Raw genomic sequence first — 13,688 nt, 5'->3', positions numbered from 1 at the left:
CATGTGTGTGGGTTGTAAGCTGGAAAGTGGAAACCAGTCCATTGTCTCACTCTGGTCATTATTCCGGTCCATACGTAGAGTGACCTCAGATGTTTGGGCCGATTTCAGTACAGCAGAAGATAATAGATGTTTGTTTTGAATGGAAAGCTAAATAGAAATAGCAAAATGCAGCTGACATGACATTAGTCAAGTACAGTCTCTCTTTAACACTATTCTGTTTTCCTGCCCTGTATATTTAGGGTTAGGGTTATTGAATGCTTTAACCAGTGAAAAATAGCAAAAAACCTTAGAAGGATTCAAAAGTCACTTATAGAATCAGGTCAAAATTATAATCTTCACGATTTTTCAAAATAGCAGATCTACAAGCTCGCAGCTTGTATATCTGCTATTTTTCAATAGTTAAAGCATAAAATATATAGTACACAATAATGTGTACCCGTTCTAAATGGGTTAACAGTTTCACAGTGACACACACCATAGATATCAGTCAACTTAGCGGTGCCACATTGTGGCAGTGGTAAACTAAAAACATTTGCGATCAAGCGTGTTCCTAACCCAGGTTTGTCTGGGTTTAGTCTCTCCTTCCCTGTCCTCCACACGTCTCATCTAATCAGCTGTCCATCATCCATTACCTGGCTCCACCCCCATCCAATCACCACCACCTGCTGCCTATAAAAGGCTGTGCCTCACCTCAGTTCATGTCTCCTCTCCAAACCAGTCTCCTGTTTTGTAGCCCTGTTCTTTAGTCTTTACTCTTTTTGTAGTTATCTTTCCCCAGAGTAAACTTTGGTATTTTCACCTGCTGTTGTAGTTCTGTATACGCCACTGCCTCGGGAGGGACAGGGGAAGACAGAGGCCTCAATACACAGGCACCACGTAGGTTGAAACATGTTAAAACACACTATAACACATGGGTGACTAACAGGTCATTTTGGCCGATTTTGAGATTGCAAAGTGCAATAATTCTCCCCGTGAAGGTCTCAGAAATTTCCCCTTCCATGACTTTTCCTAAATACTTCCTAAATGTTCTCGTTTTTTTTCCCCTTCTGAAACATTTACTAAGTATGAAATAATATACATTTATACCACTCTGACTGCATTTATAGGTCAAATTGACAGGTACATTATTTAAATGTTTTGCCCAGTAGAGCAACACCTCTTCCCCCCCTGCCAGCGGAGGTTCTATTGTCAATAGAACAACAGACAATAGAACCCCCGCTGGCAGCAGGGGAGGAGGTGTTGCTCTCCTGGGCAAAAAGGGAGAGACTTTACCTGTCAATTTGACCTATAAATGCAGTCAGAGTGGTAGTTTATTTTCAGTCACCCGAGTGGTAAGGGGTTGTTGCCACCACATGTGTTTTTGAACCTGTTTTCTGTTAGAGTAGTTAAGGTAGGCAGGCTTTTGTTTTACTAATCTAGTTAATTGTTAGTTTGTTAGTTAGCTTGTCTTTGTTTCACTTAGCTGCTTTGTTTGTTATTTTGTCAACGCCCGTGTCTCTATAGTGTCATTCCTTTGTAGTATGTTGTCTATGCATACTTTTTGAGTATGTAAATATCTTGACTTGAAAAAGAAGAGTAAAAAGCACTCGCACCTTTTGTACTCTTAAACTGTGTTGACTCCCTTTATTTGCTCCTCAAATGCTCAGCATCCCTGCTGTGTTTGAACTTATGTTACGATCTCAAAACCTCTAGTTTGTTTGGTTTCGTAACGGCCACATTTTGGCAGTGGTAAACTAAAAACATTTGAGATCACGCGTCTACCTAATAAATATGCCACCCTGAGAAAAGTGTAAATCCAACTAGCCTATTTAAAAGCTAACAGATCCTTTCGCCTGTTTGGCCTAGTTTTCAACACAACAACAGTTCTATGGACCACTGCTGGTCCTTAGAACTGCAATAAAACACTGGATTTACTAAAGTACTTTTAATATAAGGTGCAAACATGCAACTAAATAGCAGGGACATTCAGTCAGTCGTTTATTTGATTGATCAGTTCCTCAACTCCACTTTGCATCAGCAATAATAAAAAAAATACAAAAGAAAAATCAAGAATGGCAACATAATAAACAGTAGCAAAGAAATAAAGACTATCAAGCAAGCATCAATAATAAACAATGAAAGAATGAATGACAATAATAATAATGAGACTATCACAGTACAGTTGCTGTCAGTCAGTTGATAACTAGCATTACTAGCACGGTTATTAGCCAGTCAGACAGAATAGTCAGTGTGTGAGTGTTGCTAGCTAACAGACCGGTTATAGTAACCATAAACCCGATTGTCAAAACACTGAACACATCTGTACTATTATGGCAGTGGTCCGTGGACCACCAGTGGTCCTTGATGGGGTTCCAGGTGGTCCCCAAAAGGACCCTTTTGGGATCTTTAACTCATGAGTGTAAAATGAAACCAAGTGGACCCATATACATCTTCAAGGATAAAATGAAACCAAATGGTCGATAGTTAAATGATTGTCAAACATCTGCATTCGTTAATTCAATAATTCATATTTTTGATCAACATTGCCTGTCATCTGTCCTATGGTAGACACAATTATGTAATAATTTCTAGTTGTTTAATAACAGTGTAATAGTCATGGACATCAGTACAGCATTATTGTGGAAGAAATCGTTTCCAACTGTAACAACATAATTCCAAGTTGTGGGTCCGTGAGGCTAAATCTCATCAAATGGTGGTCCGCGGCTCAACTGCCCAATAAATAACGGACCCTGACGTTATAAACCACTGTATTATTCAGGTAGGTGTAGGTGATGAGGCTACAACAACTAGCATAATGCTAATGACTTACAGCTCCACGGACCATCATGGTGTCATTGGAGGCTTCCTGTATCTTCATCTCACATCGTTGCTTCTTCACGCCAAGGAGGTCCACGTTCACATCGAGTCCATGTTGTGCGTGTGCGTGTGCGTGCGGGCGAGCCGATTCTTCCAGCGTGCTGTTTGTTAGTCCGTGTGTTATACTGTTATTGTATGGTGTTGAGTTCTGGTGGTTTTAGAAGCCCCGGCCCCGGAATGGATGGTGAAGCTAAAGTTGTTAGCCTTCCTTCTTGTAATAAATTCCTCTGCTCTGATTCGACCTGCCGGCCTGGCGGAGTCACAGGAGAAGTGCCACACACACGTGCGCGCGTTTCGTGATGCAGCGTAGCCCGGCCTGGTAACAACCTAGTAACAACAACATCACCAAATAAAATAGCCACAATATCAATATAATGTCTAATAAATATCGAATAAATTAATATGATACAGAGATGATGTTCAATGGAGTGAGTCCCAGGATGTAGCCTAAATACCTTTTATTTTATTTGTATGTATGTATTTATTTATTTATTCACAAAATGTCACTACTGTTTTCCACCCTGCATGTGTTCGATCTGTCTGTCATCATCAATAGCAAAAAGAAATTAAACAGAAAAATTCAATAGAAGAAAATAAATAAAAGATAAAGGGGGAGGTTTTATCAATTACCAGTTTCGAATAGCAGCCGCCTGTAAGTGACTTTTCAGCAAAAAAGGTTATTATATATATTTAGTTATTAATTGTTTATAATAGTGTAATAGTCATGGACATGTACAACATAAAAATACTTAGTATTGTTTTGGGGCTTTTTATGCCTTATGACAGTAGACTGACACATGGGAGAGAGATAGGGAGTGACACGCAAAACAGTTATTATTAGGCCTATATATATATAGTTATTAATTGTTTATAATGGTGTAATAGTCATGGACATGTACAACATAAAAATAACATTTTCAGTAAACTGACAAATGGGAGAGAGATGGGGAGTGACACGCAGCAAAGGTCGTCACCAGGGCAGGAATTTCATGGAGACCACAAAGGGTCAAAGGCCATGGCCGCCGTTGCCCCTCAGTTTGGCCTTGTGCCCCTCAAACCAATGGCATGACCTGAGACCACAGTGGCCTTAATGCCCCTCAAACCAATGGCGTGACCTGAGACCACAGTGGCCTTAATGCCCCTCAAACCAATGGCATGACCTGAGACCACAGTGGCCTTAATGCCCCTCAAACCAATGGCGTGACCTGAGACCACAGTGGCCTTAATGCCCCTCAAACCAATGGCATGACCTGAGACCACAGTGGCCTTAATGCCCCTCAAACCAATGGCATGACCTGAGACCACAGTGGCCTTAATGCCCCTCAAACCAATGGCGTGACCTGAGACCACAGTGGCCTTAATGCCCCTCAAACCAATGGCATGACCTGAGACCACAGTGGCCTTAATGCCCCTCAAACCAATGTCATGACCTGAGACCACAGTGGCCTTAATGCCCCTCAAACCAATGGCATGACCTGAGACCACAGTGGCCTTGTGCCCCTCAAACCAATGGCATGACCTGAGGCCACAGTGGCCTTATATGCCCCTCAAACCAATGGCATGACCTGAGACCACAGTGGCCTTAATGCCCCTCAAACCAATGGCATGACCTGAGGCCACAGTGGCCTTAATGCCCCTCAAACCAATGACATGACCTGAGGCCACAGTGGCCTTAATGCCCCTCAAACCAATGACATGACCTGAGGCCACAGTGGCCTTAATGCCCCTCAAACCAATGGCATGACCTGAGACCACAGTGGCCTTAATGCCCCTCAAACCAATGGCATGACCTGAGACCACAGTGGCCTTGTGCCCCTCAAACCAATGGCATGACCTGAGGCCACAGTGGCCTTATATGCCCCTCAAACCAATGGCATGACCTGAGGCCACAGTGGCCTTAATGCCCCTCAAACCAATGACATGACCTGAGGCCACAGTGGCCTTAATGCCCCTCAAACCAATGACATGACCTGAGGCCACAGTGGCCTTAATGCCATCAAACCAATGGCATGACCTGAGGCCACAGTGGCCTTAATGCCCCTCAAACCAATGGCATGACCTGAGGCCACAGTGGCCTTAATGCCCCTCAAACCAATGGCATGACCTGAGGCCACAGTGGCCTTAATGCCCCTCAAACCAATGGCATGACCTGAGACCACAGTGGCCTTAATGCCCCTCAAACCAATGGCATGACCTGAGGCCACAGTGGCCTTAATGCCCCTCAAACCAATGGCATGACCTGAGACCACAGTGGCCTTAATGCCCCTCAAACCAATGGTATGACCTGAGGCCACAGTGGCCTTAATGCCCCTCAAACCAATGGCATGACCTGAGACCACAGTGGCCTTAATGCCCCTCAAACCAATGGCATGACCTGAGACCACAGTGGCCTTAATGCCCCAGATGACTGTACCACTTTCTCCTCTGTCTCTTTCTTGTCAATATGTAGATTGTAGACAGTAGACACCGGCGTCTCGTTCTACACCAGTGTTGTTGTTGTTTTTATTCTGAACTCCGCCGAGTCCCCATCTTTGTATAGATTAGGCCCTTAAATTCAACAAATTCTTTCAATTGACTAAAATCTTGTTTTTTTTATGGCCTTCCTGCCCTGGCGTTTGGCTTTTGTGCCCTCAAAAAATAGACAGCACCAAAGGCTATGTGGCCACGCCCCTAAAATGACAAAATTCCAGGCCTGGTCGCCACGTTGTCAGGCATCAGAGCCTACGTGGTTTGCACCTGGACTGCTAGGGGTATGCCCAATAGTCAGAGCGTTTCAGGAAAAAATCGAAATTGAAAAGTGATCACTAAACCATGGTTTTATGGGTCCGTTTTTAGCCCAAGGAATGTTTTTCCTGCAAAACAAATGCTTGCATTGGATTCAGAATCCCGAAAAACACCTAGTTTGACCCCTCACATGCTACTTAAAGCATATTTATGTTTTGTATTATTTTACTCTACAGTAAAGTCTATGAGAGCCCAACTTTGATTGGCTCCCACAAGTTCCCAAAGACAAATCTGCGATGCCCCTATAGCCAAAAATGTTCCATATGGCATGTTCTAACTGTGTGCCAAATTTCATGCTTCTTTCATCAAGTGCACGATTCCACCCTATTCCTGCCCGAAAAGCCTGGACTACAAGACAGTGCACTTTTGAAAAGTAGCAGTCTTCAACGTTTTTCAGGGCAAAGACCCCTTATAGCTGAGAGAGAGAGAGAGAGAGAGAGAGAGAGAGAGAGAGAGAGAGAGAGAGAGAGAGAGAGAGAGAAGACTGGGCACCTGAATTAGGACCTTAGTATAAATTGCTCTGGATTAAGTCTGTATTCTAAATGCCTAAAATAATTGTAGGCTATTTGTAAATCGTGATATAGAAGACAAAATCACACCCGTGTGAACTGAGCGGTGGTAATAATAAATTATGGATCTCTAAATCCATAGTTAAAATAAGACAAAGAGCCAAAGGACTATATTTCTTATATTGCTGTATTGAAGAGAGACAGACAAGGAAGACAGAGCAGTGGGCTGCCATCCTGGTGGTAGCGTTCTAATCTCTCTCCCCAACCATAGCGGTCAGGTCGAGAATTCTCTCTCTCCCAAAATGGAAGTTTAACATGTATATAAAGAGTACAGTTATGACAGTAAGAAGTCGTGGAACTTATTCATTTGTTCCCATATCATAACAAGGAAGTAGTAGGAACTCATTGATTCGTTCCTATATCATAACAAGGAAGTAACAGGAAGAAAGGGACACGTAGTGCTTGGTAATTTTCCACCACTCGTGACTTATATCATACAGAGGAAGACAGTGAGTCTGGTGACATACAGTATAAACCAAAACATGATTCTATTCAGGGCATTCAAAGTTATTATGACCTTTAATCAGTTTGCCTGAACCTACAGTATGCGACCAAAATGTGGTCTCTTATATACTGTACGTTCAGTTCATATTATGCCTTTATATGGTCATATGAGACTCATACACCAATAACATAATTATGTATCATAATTTATCCTAACAATCTATCCTTTTCATATTTGTATGAGGTTCATATGACCTCCATATTAAACATTTTATCAGGGTAATAATAATAATAATATTATGAAGACTTTAATAATATTTATAAATTCAAATTTCGAAAAGGACTGTAATATTTTTTTTAAAAGGGAACTGGAATAAATCCTTAAAGTTTAAAGAAATGTGACACATCATTCATCGTTTCTTACAGATGAATGAAGACAATTAAAATTGAATAAACAGATAAAAATAAAGAATAAAGAATGAAAAATGAAAAAAGAAAATATGAGTTGATTGGATGACCATTGATCGGATGACGATGATGACGATGATGATGATGAGGGTGATGATGATGATCGGTGGGGCTTGGAGAGACGTGAGGAGGAGGACGCAGGATGCAGTTGATGTGGGGCCGGTTCTTCTGGGTCTCGGTCGTCTTCTCAGGTGATTCCTAGGGGGGACGAAGGACTTGGCCAGTTTACTGTTTTCAAAACAATTTAGTTCATCATGATAGTGTTTGTACTACACATGGCATCAACAACAGTGCAACAGAATTCTCACCGACAAGGCACGATTTTTACATCGTGCCGCTGCGGTTGATTTGGCATGCACTGCTGGCCTGGCCTGGCCTCAGGTTGTGGTTCGTCTGCCCCATCTCAGTCGTGGTTGTCTTCAGTTGACCCGATTCCTCCTTCCCCACACTGCGGTCCTCTCTCCGTCACCGTCAGCCCATGTAACAGAAACATTTCAAATTAAGTTTCAAATAAATCTTAAATCAATGAAAAACCAAATTAAATAAATTAAAATCAAATCAAAATTAAAATATATTAAACCTTAAACTCCCCCCTTTTTTACAACAAGTTGTAAAAGTTAAATAAAATAATTTAAATTATTTAAATCAATGAAATGAGCTTTAAATCATACACTACAGTACAGTACAGTAGCAGCTTGGGCACAGGGGAGTCAGTGATAAGTAATACGCCCTAAGTGCGAGAAGCGACCTTGTGTCTAAAGGTTGTTATGGTAACCAGGGGACAGGAAGTTCCCTGAACAGAGGTTTATGGGTAATGAAGTTTTTAACAGTAAGAGAACAGGACAATTAAACAAAATACCATAGACAGTAAACAATCAGAACGTTTACGAAAAATAGGAGAAAGGAAAGTCTAAACAAGACATGTTCCCAAAACAATTCTCTCACACACAGACCATCTGACCTTGAAGGCTCCAGGTGGTTTCTCAGACAGGCACACATACGCTGCACTCAGAAGTGCACACACACTCACATACTGGGTCAGAGACACAGAGTTAGGGGGGGGGGGGGGGTTGACAAGATGAGGGAGGGGGGGGCGGCATGCACGCCCGCACACTCTCTCAGAACACCACTCACACGCACTTCCCCAAAACCTGTGCACACCCTCACACATACAGTAGCCTACGGCAAACTCATTCTCACAGAGAACTCATTCATCATATAAATGAAATTATACTATAATACACACCCAGAAGCCTCTGGAGGTTTTAAATCTTAACGTTACAACAGTTTAAATGAATTTAGGCATCAATAATTTTAGTTAGTTATTCTTAATCTTAAATCTTAACTTTAATTTCTCAGAGACATTTTAAAACGTCTTAAAAATATTTAATATTACAGAAAACAGAACTGGTCAGTAACATAGTCTTAAAGATAAAATGTTGTTTCTCAATTTCCAAATGGCTTGGCGCAAAGCCATGAAACTGAGAGACCCAAATAAACACAGATTAATCGATACAGTTACAAATAACATAAACAGCCGACTGCCTGAGTCGCTGTTCCAAAACATTCCGCAACTTGATCTAACAGACACTGAACTTGCGGAGGACATTCCGCTTGATCTAACAGACACTTGCGGAGGACAAACAAATAATGACCCTTCATAGGGTCCAGACAAACAAAAACAACTGTACCGAAAAAAGTTAAAGTCTGAAAATCAGTACTGTCTCCTCATCACGACGAGAGAGGGAGACCAAAACCGGAGAGAAATAGATAAAAATAGATTTAAGGTGTTGATCACCACCTTGAAACGTAAGATGAAACAAAAAGTTATACGACCATCTGTATCTATAGCAGATAAGGGTTAATTTACGACGCGTGTCAAACCAAAACATTATTAGGAGCTAGGACTCCTCCAGACGGAGGGAGAACATACTTCACAAATCATATCAATTATCATAACATTAACATCGTTAATTCAAAATTCAACAGACACGACACGTTACGGGGACTTAGTAAATATGTACTTATCTTAATCACTTAGGAATTTGCCGGGCGTGGAGATCCCAAAGCACCGCACACGTCGAGCGTCGGTGGAGATATCCAACCCTTCGTCACACGGTCCGGTGCTGATGGATGTCCACGCGGGTCCACATTAATCCAAAACTCAGATAACACTGTTGTCTAAATAAAATCCTTTGTCTGAAAATACAGCAATGTAGAGAATTCCTTGCTGTTCTTTTAAAGCGTGTCGGAACGTTTTGGCCAGCCCTGGTGAGAGAAGGACCGTACTATCAGTACCGGTTCCTCAAGTCCCCCCCTGGCTGGTCAAACGCACCGCAGCTTGACCACTCGAGAAGGACCAATTAATAATAAATTATGGATCTCTAAATCCATAGTTAAAATAAGACAAAGAGCCAAAGGACTATATTTCTTATATTGCTGTATTGAAGAGAGACAGACAAGGAAGACAGAGCAGTGGGCTGCCATCCTGGTGGTAGCGTTCTAATCTCTCTCCCCAACCATAGCGGTCAGGTCGAGAATTCTCTCTCTCCCAAAATGGAAGTTTAACATGTATATAAAGAGTACAGTTATGACAGTAAGAAGTCGTGGAACTTATTCATTTGTTCCCATATCATAACAAGGAAGTAGTAGGAACTCATTGATTCGTTCCTATATCATAACAAGGAAGTAACAGGAAGAAAGGGACACGTAGTGCTTGGTAATTTTCCACCACTCGTGACTTATATCATACAGAGGAAGACAGTGAGTCTGGTGACATACAGTATAAACCAAAACATGATTCTATTCAGGGCATTCAAAGTTATTATGACCTTTAATCAGTTTGCCTGAACCTACAGTATGCGACCAAAATGTGGTCTCTTATATACTGTACGTTCAGTTCATATTATGCCTTTATATGGTCATATGAGACTCATACACCAATAACATAATTATGTATCATAATTTATCCTAACAGGTGGTTTACCCCCCCCCCCCCCCTTCCCCCCTGTGTGTGTGTGTGTGTGTGTGTGTGTGTGTGTGTGCGTGTGTGTGTGTGCCTGGCCTGAAAACAGCGCCCCTCCCTTAACATGTGTGGTTAGAAAAGGTACTACACCACAGGCTTGAGGCTACATACGGACGCACCCACCCACATACACACACACACGTACCTCTACACACACGGCCACGTATAGGAGCGGCGTGACCACCGCTCAAAAATAAGAGCCACAATGAAAAGCACTATCATCAGTAATGTATAATAGCCTATTCATGTTAATGTGTAGATATTTAAACACAACCTCAGTAAACTTGACCTTTCACTCTGCGGTCTGCTCTGTTTTCCCCTCTACACCAAACTAAACCAAACCAAACCAAACGGTGTCAGGCATAATCGCCTATAACATTTTCGCCAGGTCTTTTCGCGGGGCACTTTTGCCGTGGAGGAGAGTCTTTTCACCTACCTGTCTGAGCCATTTCGCCTACCCTCAATTCTGCTGTCAGACTGTCCATGTTTTCATATTATCTCTTTGTCATTTAAATATTATAGTGACTGTGACAGTGGTGTTACATGTCAAACCTACACACGGCTATCCTATGCACTCCATAGTAATCACATAAATACAGAGCTATTGGAATCAGGTGCGCCCAAATAATTAATTAATCCATGTCCCGATACTATACATTCTTTGGTGCAGTATTGAACAGTATTGTAAAATGAACAGTGTTGTAGGTCTATTATTGTTTTAACATTAGGCTATACAAAATATATATGTAGGCTATATTAGCCTATATAGGTCTATATAAGATATGCTACACCTAAATAGCCTATAGAATCAACCTTGCCTGTCAACAGGCATAAAAAACTATTTTGCCACACCACTGTCACAGTCACTATAATATTTAAATGACAAAGAGATAATTTGCAAACATGGACAGTCTGACAGCAGAATTGAGGGTAGGCGAAATGGCTCAGACAGGTAGGTGAAAAGACTCTCCTCCAAGGCGAAAATGCCAGGCGAAAGGACCAAATGCGTGTAGGCGAATATGTTATAGGCGAAAGTGCTGGTGACCAACCAAACCAGTGAAACCACTTGTAGATATGCTACCGAAAATAGCAGATCTACAAGCTCACAACATCTGGCAGCACAGGCACAAAGCGCTGTGTTGTGTCTACTCCTCCTGGATGCTAAAATGATTAAACCCAAGAAAGTTTGTTCTCTTCACTTGAATGAGCCTTACAAGGGAAGAAACGTATAATAGCACCGCCCATTCGTGCTGTCAACCTATATTAAATGAACAAACCCTCCCGGTGGGTGTTTTTGTTTTTTTTCCTCCAGGCACGCGGCCCCGCCCATCACTACGTAACAGGAAGTGAAATGGAGAACTTGTTCTGAGTTCATTCAAGAATGAAAACATACGTTTATTTACTTTATCATTTATCAAAGCAAGTAGAGTGTAATAAAACACACGAAAAATAAGAAATGTATTTGTAAGAATGTATGAGAGAGAGAGAGAGAGAGAGAGAGAGAGAGAGAGAGAGAGAGAGAGAGAGAGAGAGAGAGAGAGAGAGACAGAGACAGAGACAGAGACAGAGAGAGAGAGAGAGAGAGAGAGAGAGAGAGAGAGAGAGAGAGAGTTCTGTCTCTGAATCAGCCAACGTTCTGAACCTGAAACCAGAGCGCCACCTGCCGTGTCGCCGTTCACACTACAATGCGGTGGACACAGTAGACCAGTAGACGGGCGAAGTCGCGCAAGAATGTCGCTCGCAACGCAAACGTCCAAACGTCAGATCTGCAAGCCCGGCGACAACCGGCCTGCGACAAACAGACAGTCGTCGCTCGTCGGACTTGTCTATATCTGACGTTTTTTTGGTGAGCGACACCGTCGTACCGTAAAAGTGACAATAATACTTATTTACATAGTTTAAAGACCTGTTAAAGACCTGTGTTCAAAATGTTACTTGAGTAAAAGTACAAAAGTATTTTCTGCTATTTTCAAATGAATAGCCTACGTATAAAATAGGGCTGGAGTGGTTATGTATATGTTTTAATGTAGGCTATAATATAATAATTTATATCTCCAAAGTAACCAACTAAAAAGTTTTCAAATAACATTTTCTTCAAAGATGTAGTGTTGAGTAGAAGTAAAAGTATTGAAAATTGGAAATAACACCCCAGTAAAGTAAAAGTACCCCAGCAGAAGTGCACTCATAAGTACGTGTACTTGAGTAAAATAGAGATGGGATTTATGGCTCTTTATAGTGAGCTGGATCTCTGGGATCCGTTCCTTTCAAAGAGCCGTTCAAAAGACTGGCTCATTTTAGTTACTTTGTAGATTTTGATTATGAATTTATGATTACAAATAAGGCTAATTAAACCTTATATACATTTCTGCCATTTGAAAATAGCCGATCTACAAGCTCACAATGCGTCGCAACGCGACGCATTGTGAGCTTGTAGATCGGCTATTTTCTCATTATTTTTCTACATTTTATTCATTGGAAAACCTGTGCAATGGGACATTCTGAGTACTTTCTACTATTGATTGATTGATTGATTGAAGAATTTATTAGAAGTTTGCAATAGAAAAAAGTACAGTTTCATGACAGTACAAATCACTGGTACAAGGTCAACTAAAAGGAGATCCTAAAAAGCCGAGGCTTATTTCCACAGGAACCACACTTTAAGTATCTCATATAACATTGAAAGACGGATAGAACATAGTACTTTATCTAGGATAATATCAGTTTCAAAAGCATAACATCAAATACAAAGGCAGAAAAAAAGAAAAGGGGGGGGGGGGGCATGGGGGCTTAGTCTATTTACAAGTCACGGGTAGCAGCTGTCTGAAGGTGACTTTTCATACCAATTTTGAAGGAGGCTAGGGATTTGCTCTCCTTTAAGGTTGATGGTGTAGCAGGAGAACGAGTTAGAGCCTTGTTTAGTGTTAAATCTACGTTGATGATGATTAGTGGAGCTGCCTTTGGTGTTGTGATCGTGAACATCCTTGACCTTTAAGAAGTAGTTTGTCAGGTACATGGGTATCTTGGAGGTGTAGTGAATCTTGTACACCAGGCCCATTGCAAGATGCTGTACTCTGTCAGCTACTTTGAGCCACCCCACGCTTTCGTGGTGATGATCGGTAAGGTGGGTCTGAGGAGGGAGACCAAGCACAACCCTATTTTAGTTTGTTTTGGGCTGTTTGGAGCTTTAACTTTAAGGCAGCTGGGGCGTCGCGATACCAGACAAGGACTCCGTAATCAATGAGGGGCCCAATAAGAGCACCTCCTAGTGTCTTTCGGGATTTAATATTGATCAGCGGGGCAACCCTTTGCAAGAAGCGAATTCGTTGGTTGACTTTATTGATTACCTTGGTGGTCATTTTTTCACTGGATAGGTTAGCCTCCAGGATGCAACCCAGGTAGCAGATGTGTTTTTTTCTTTCTATCACAGTGTCACCTACTTTAATTGTGAAGTTCTCAACTAGGCTAAGTTTCTGACTAGATCCAAAGAGGATACATTCAGTTTTGCCTAGGTGAATTGAGAGTCTGTTGTCATTGAGCCAGGT

This window comes from Nannobrachium achirus, assembly GCF_963921795.1.
Source record: "Nannobrachium achirus genome assembly, chromosome: 12".
Taxonomy (NCBI): domain Eukaryota; kingdom Metazoa; phylum Chordata; class Actinopteri; order Myctophiformes; family Myctophidae; genus Nannobrachium; species Nannobrachium achirus.
The sequence above is the reverse complement of the archived record's forward strand: the minus strand, read 5'-3'. Positions refer to the sequence as shown.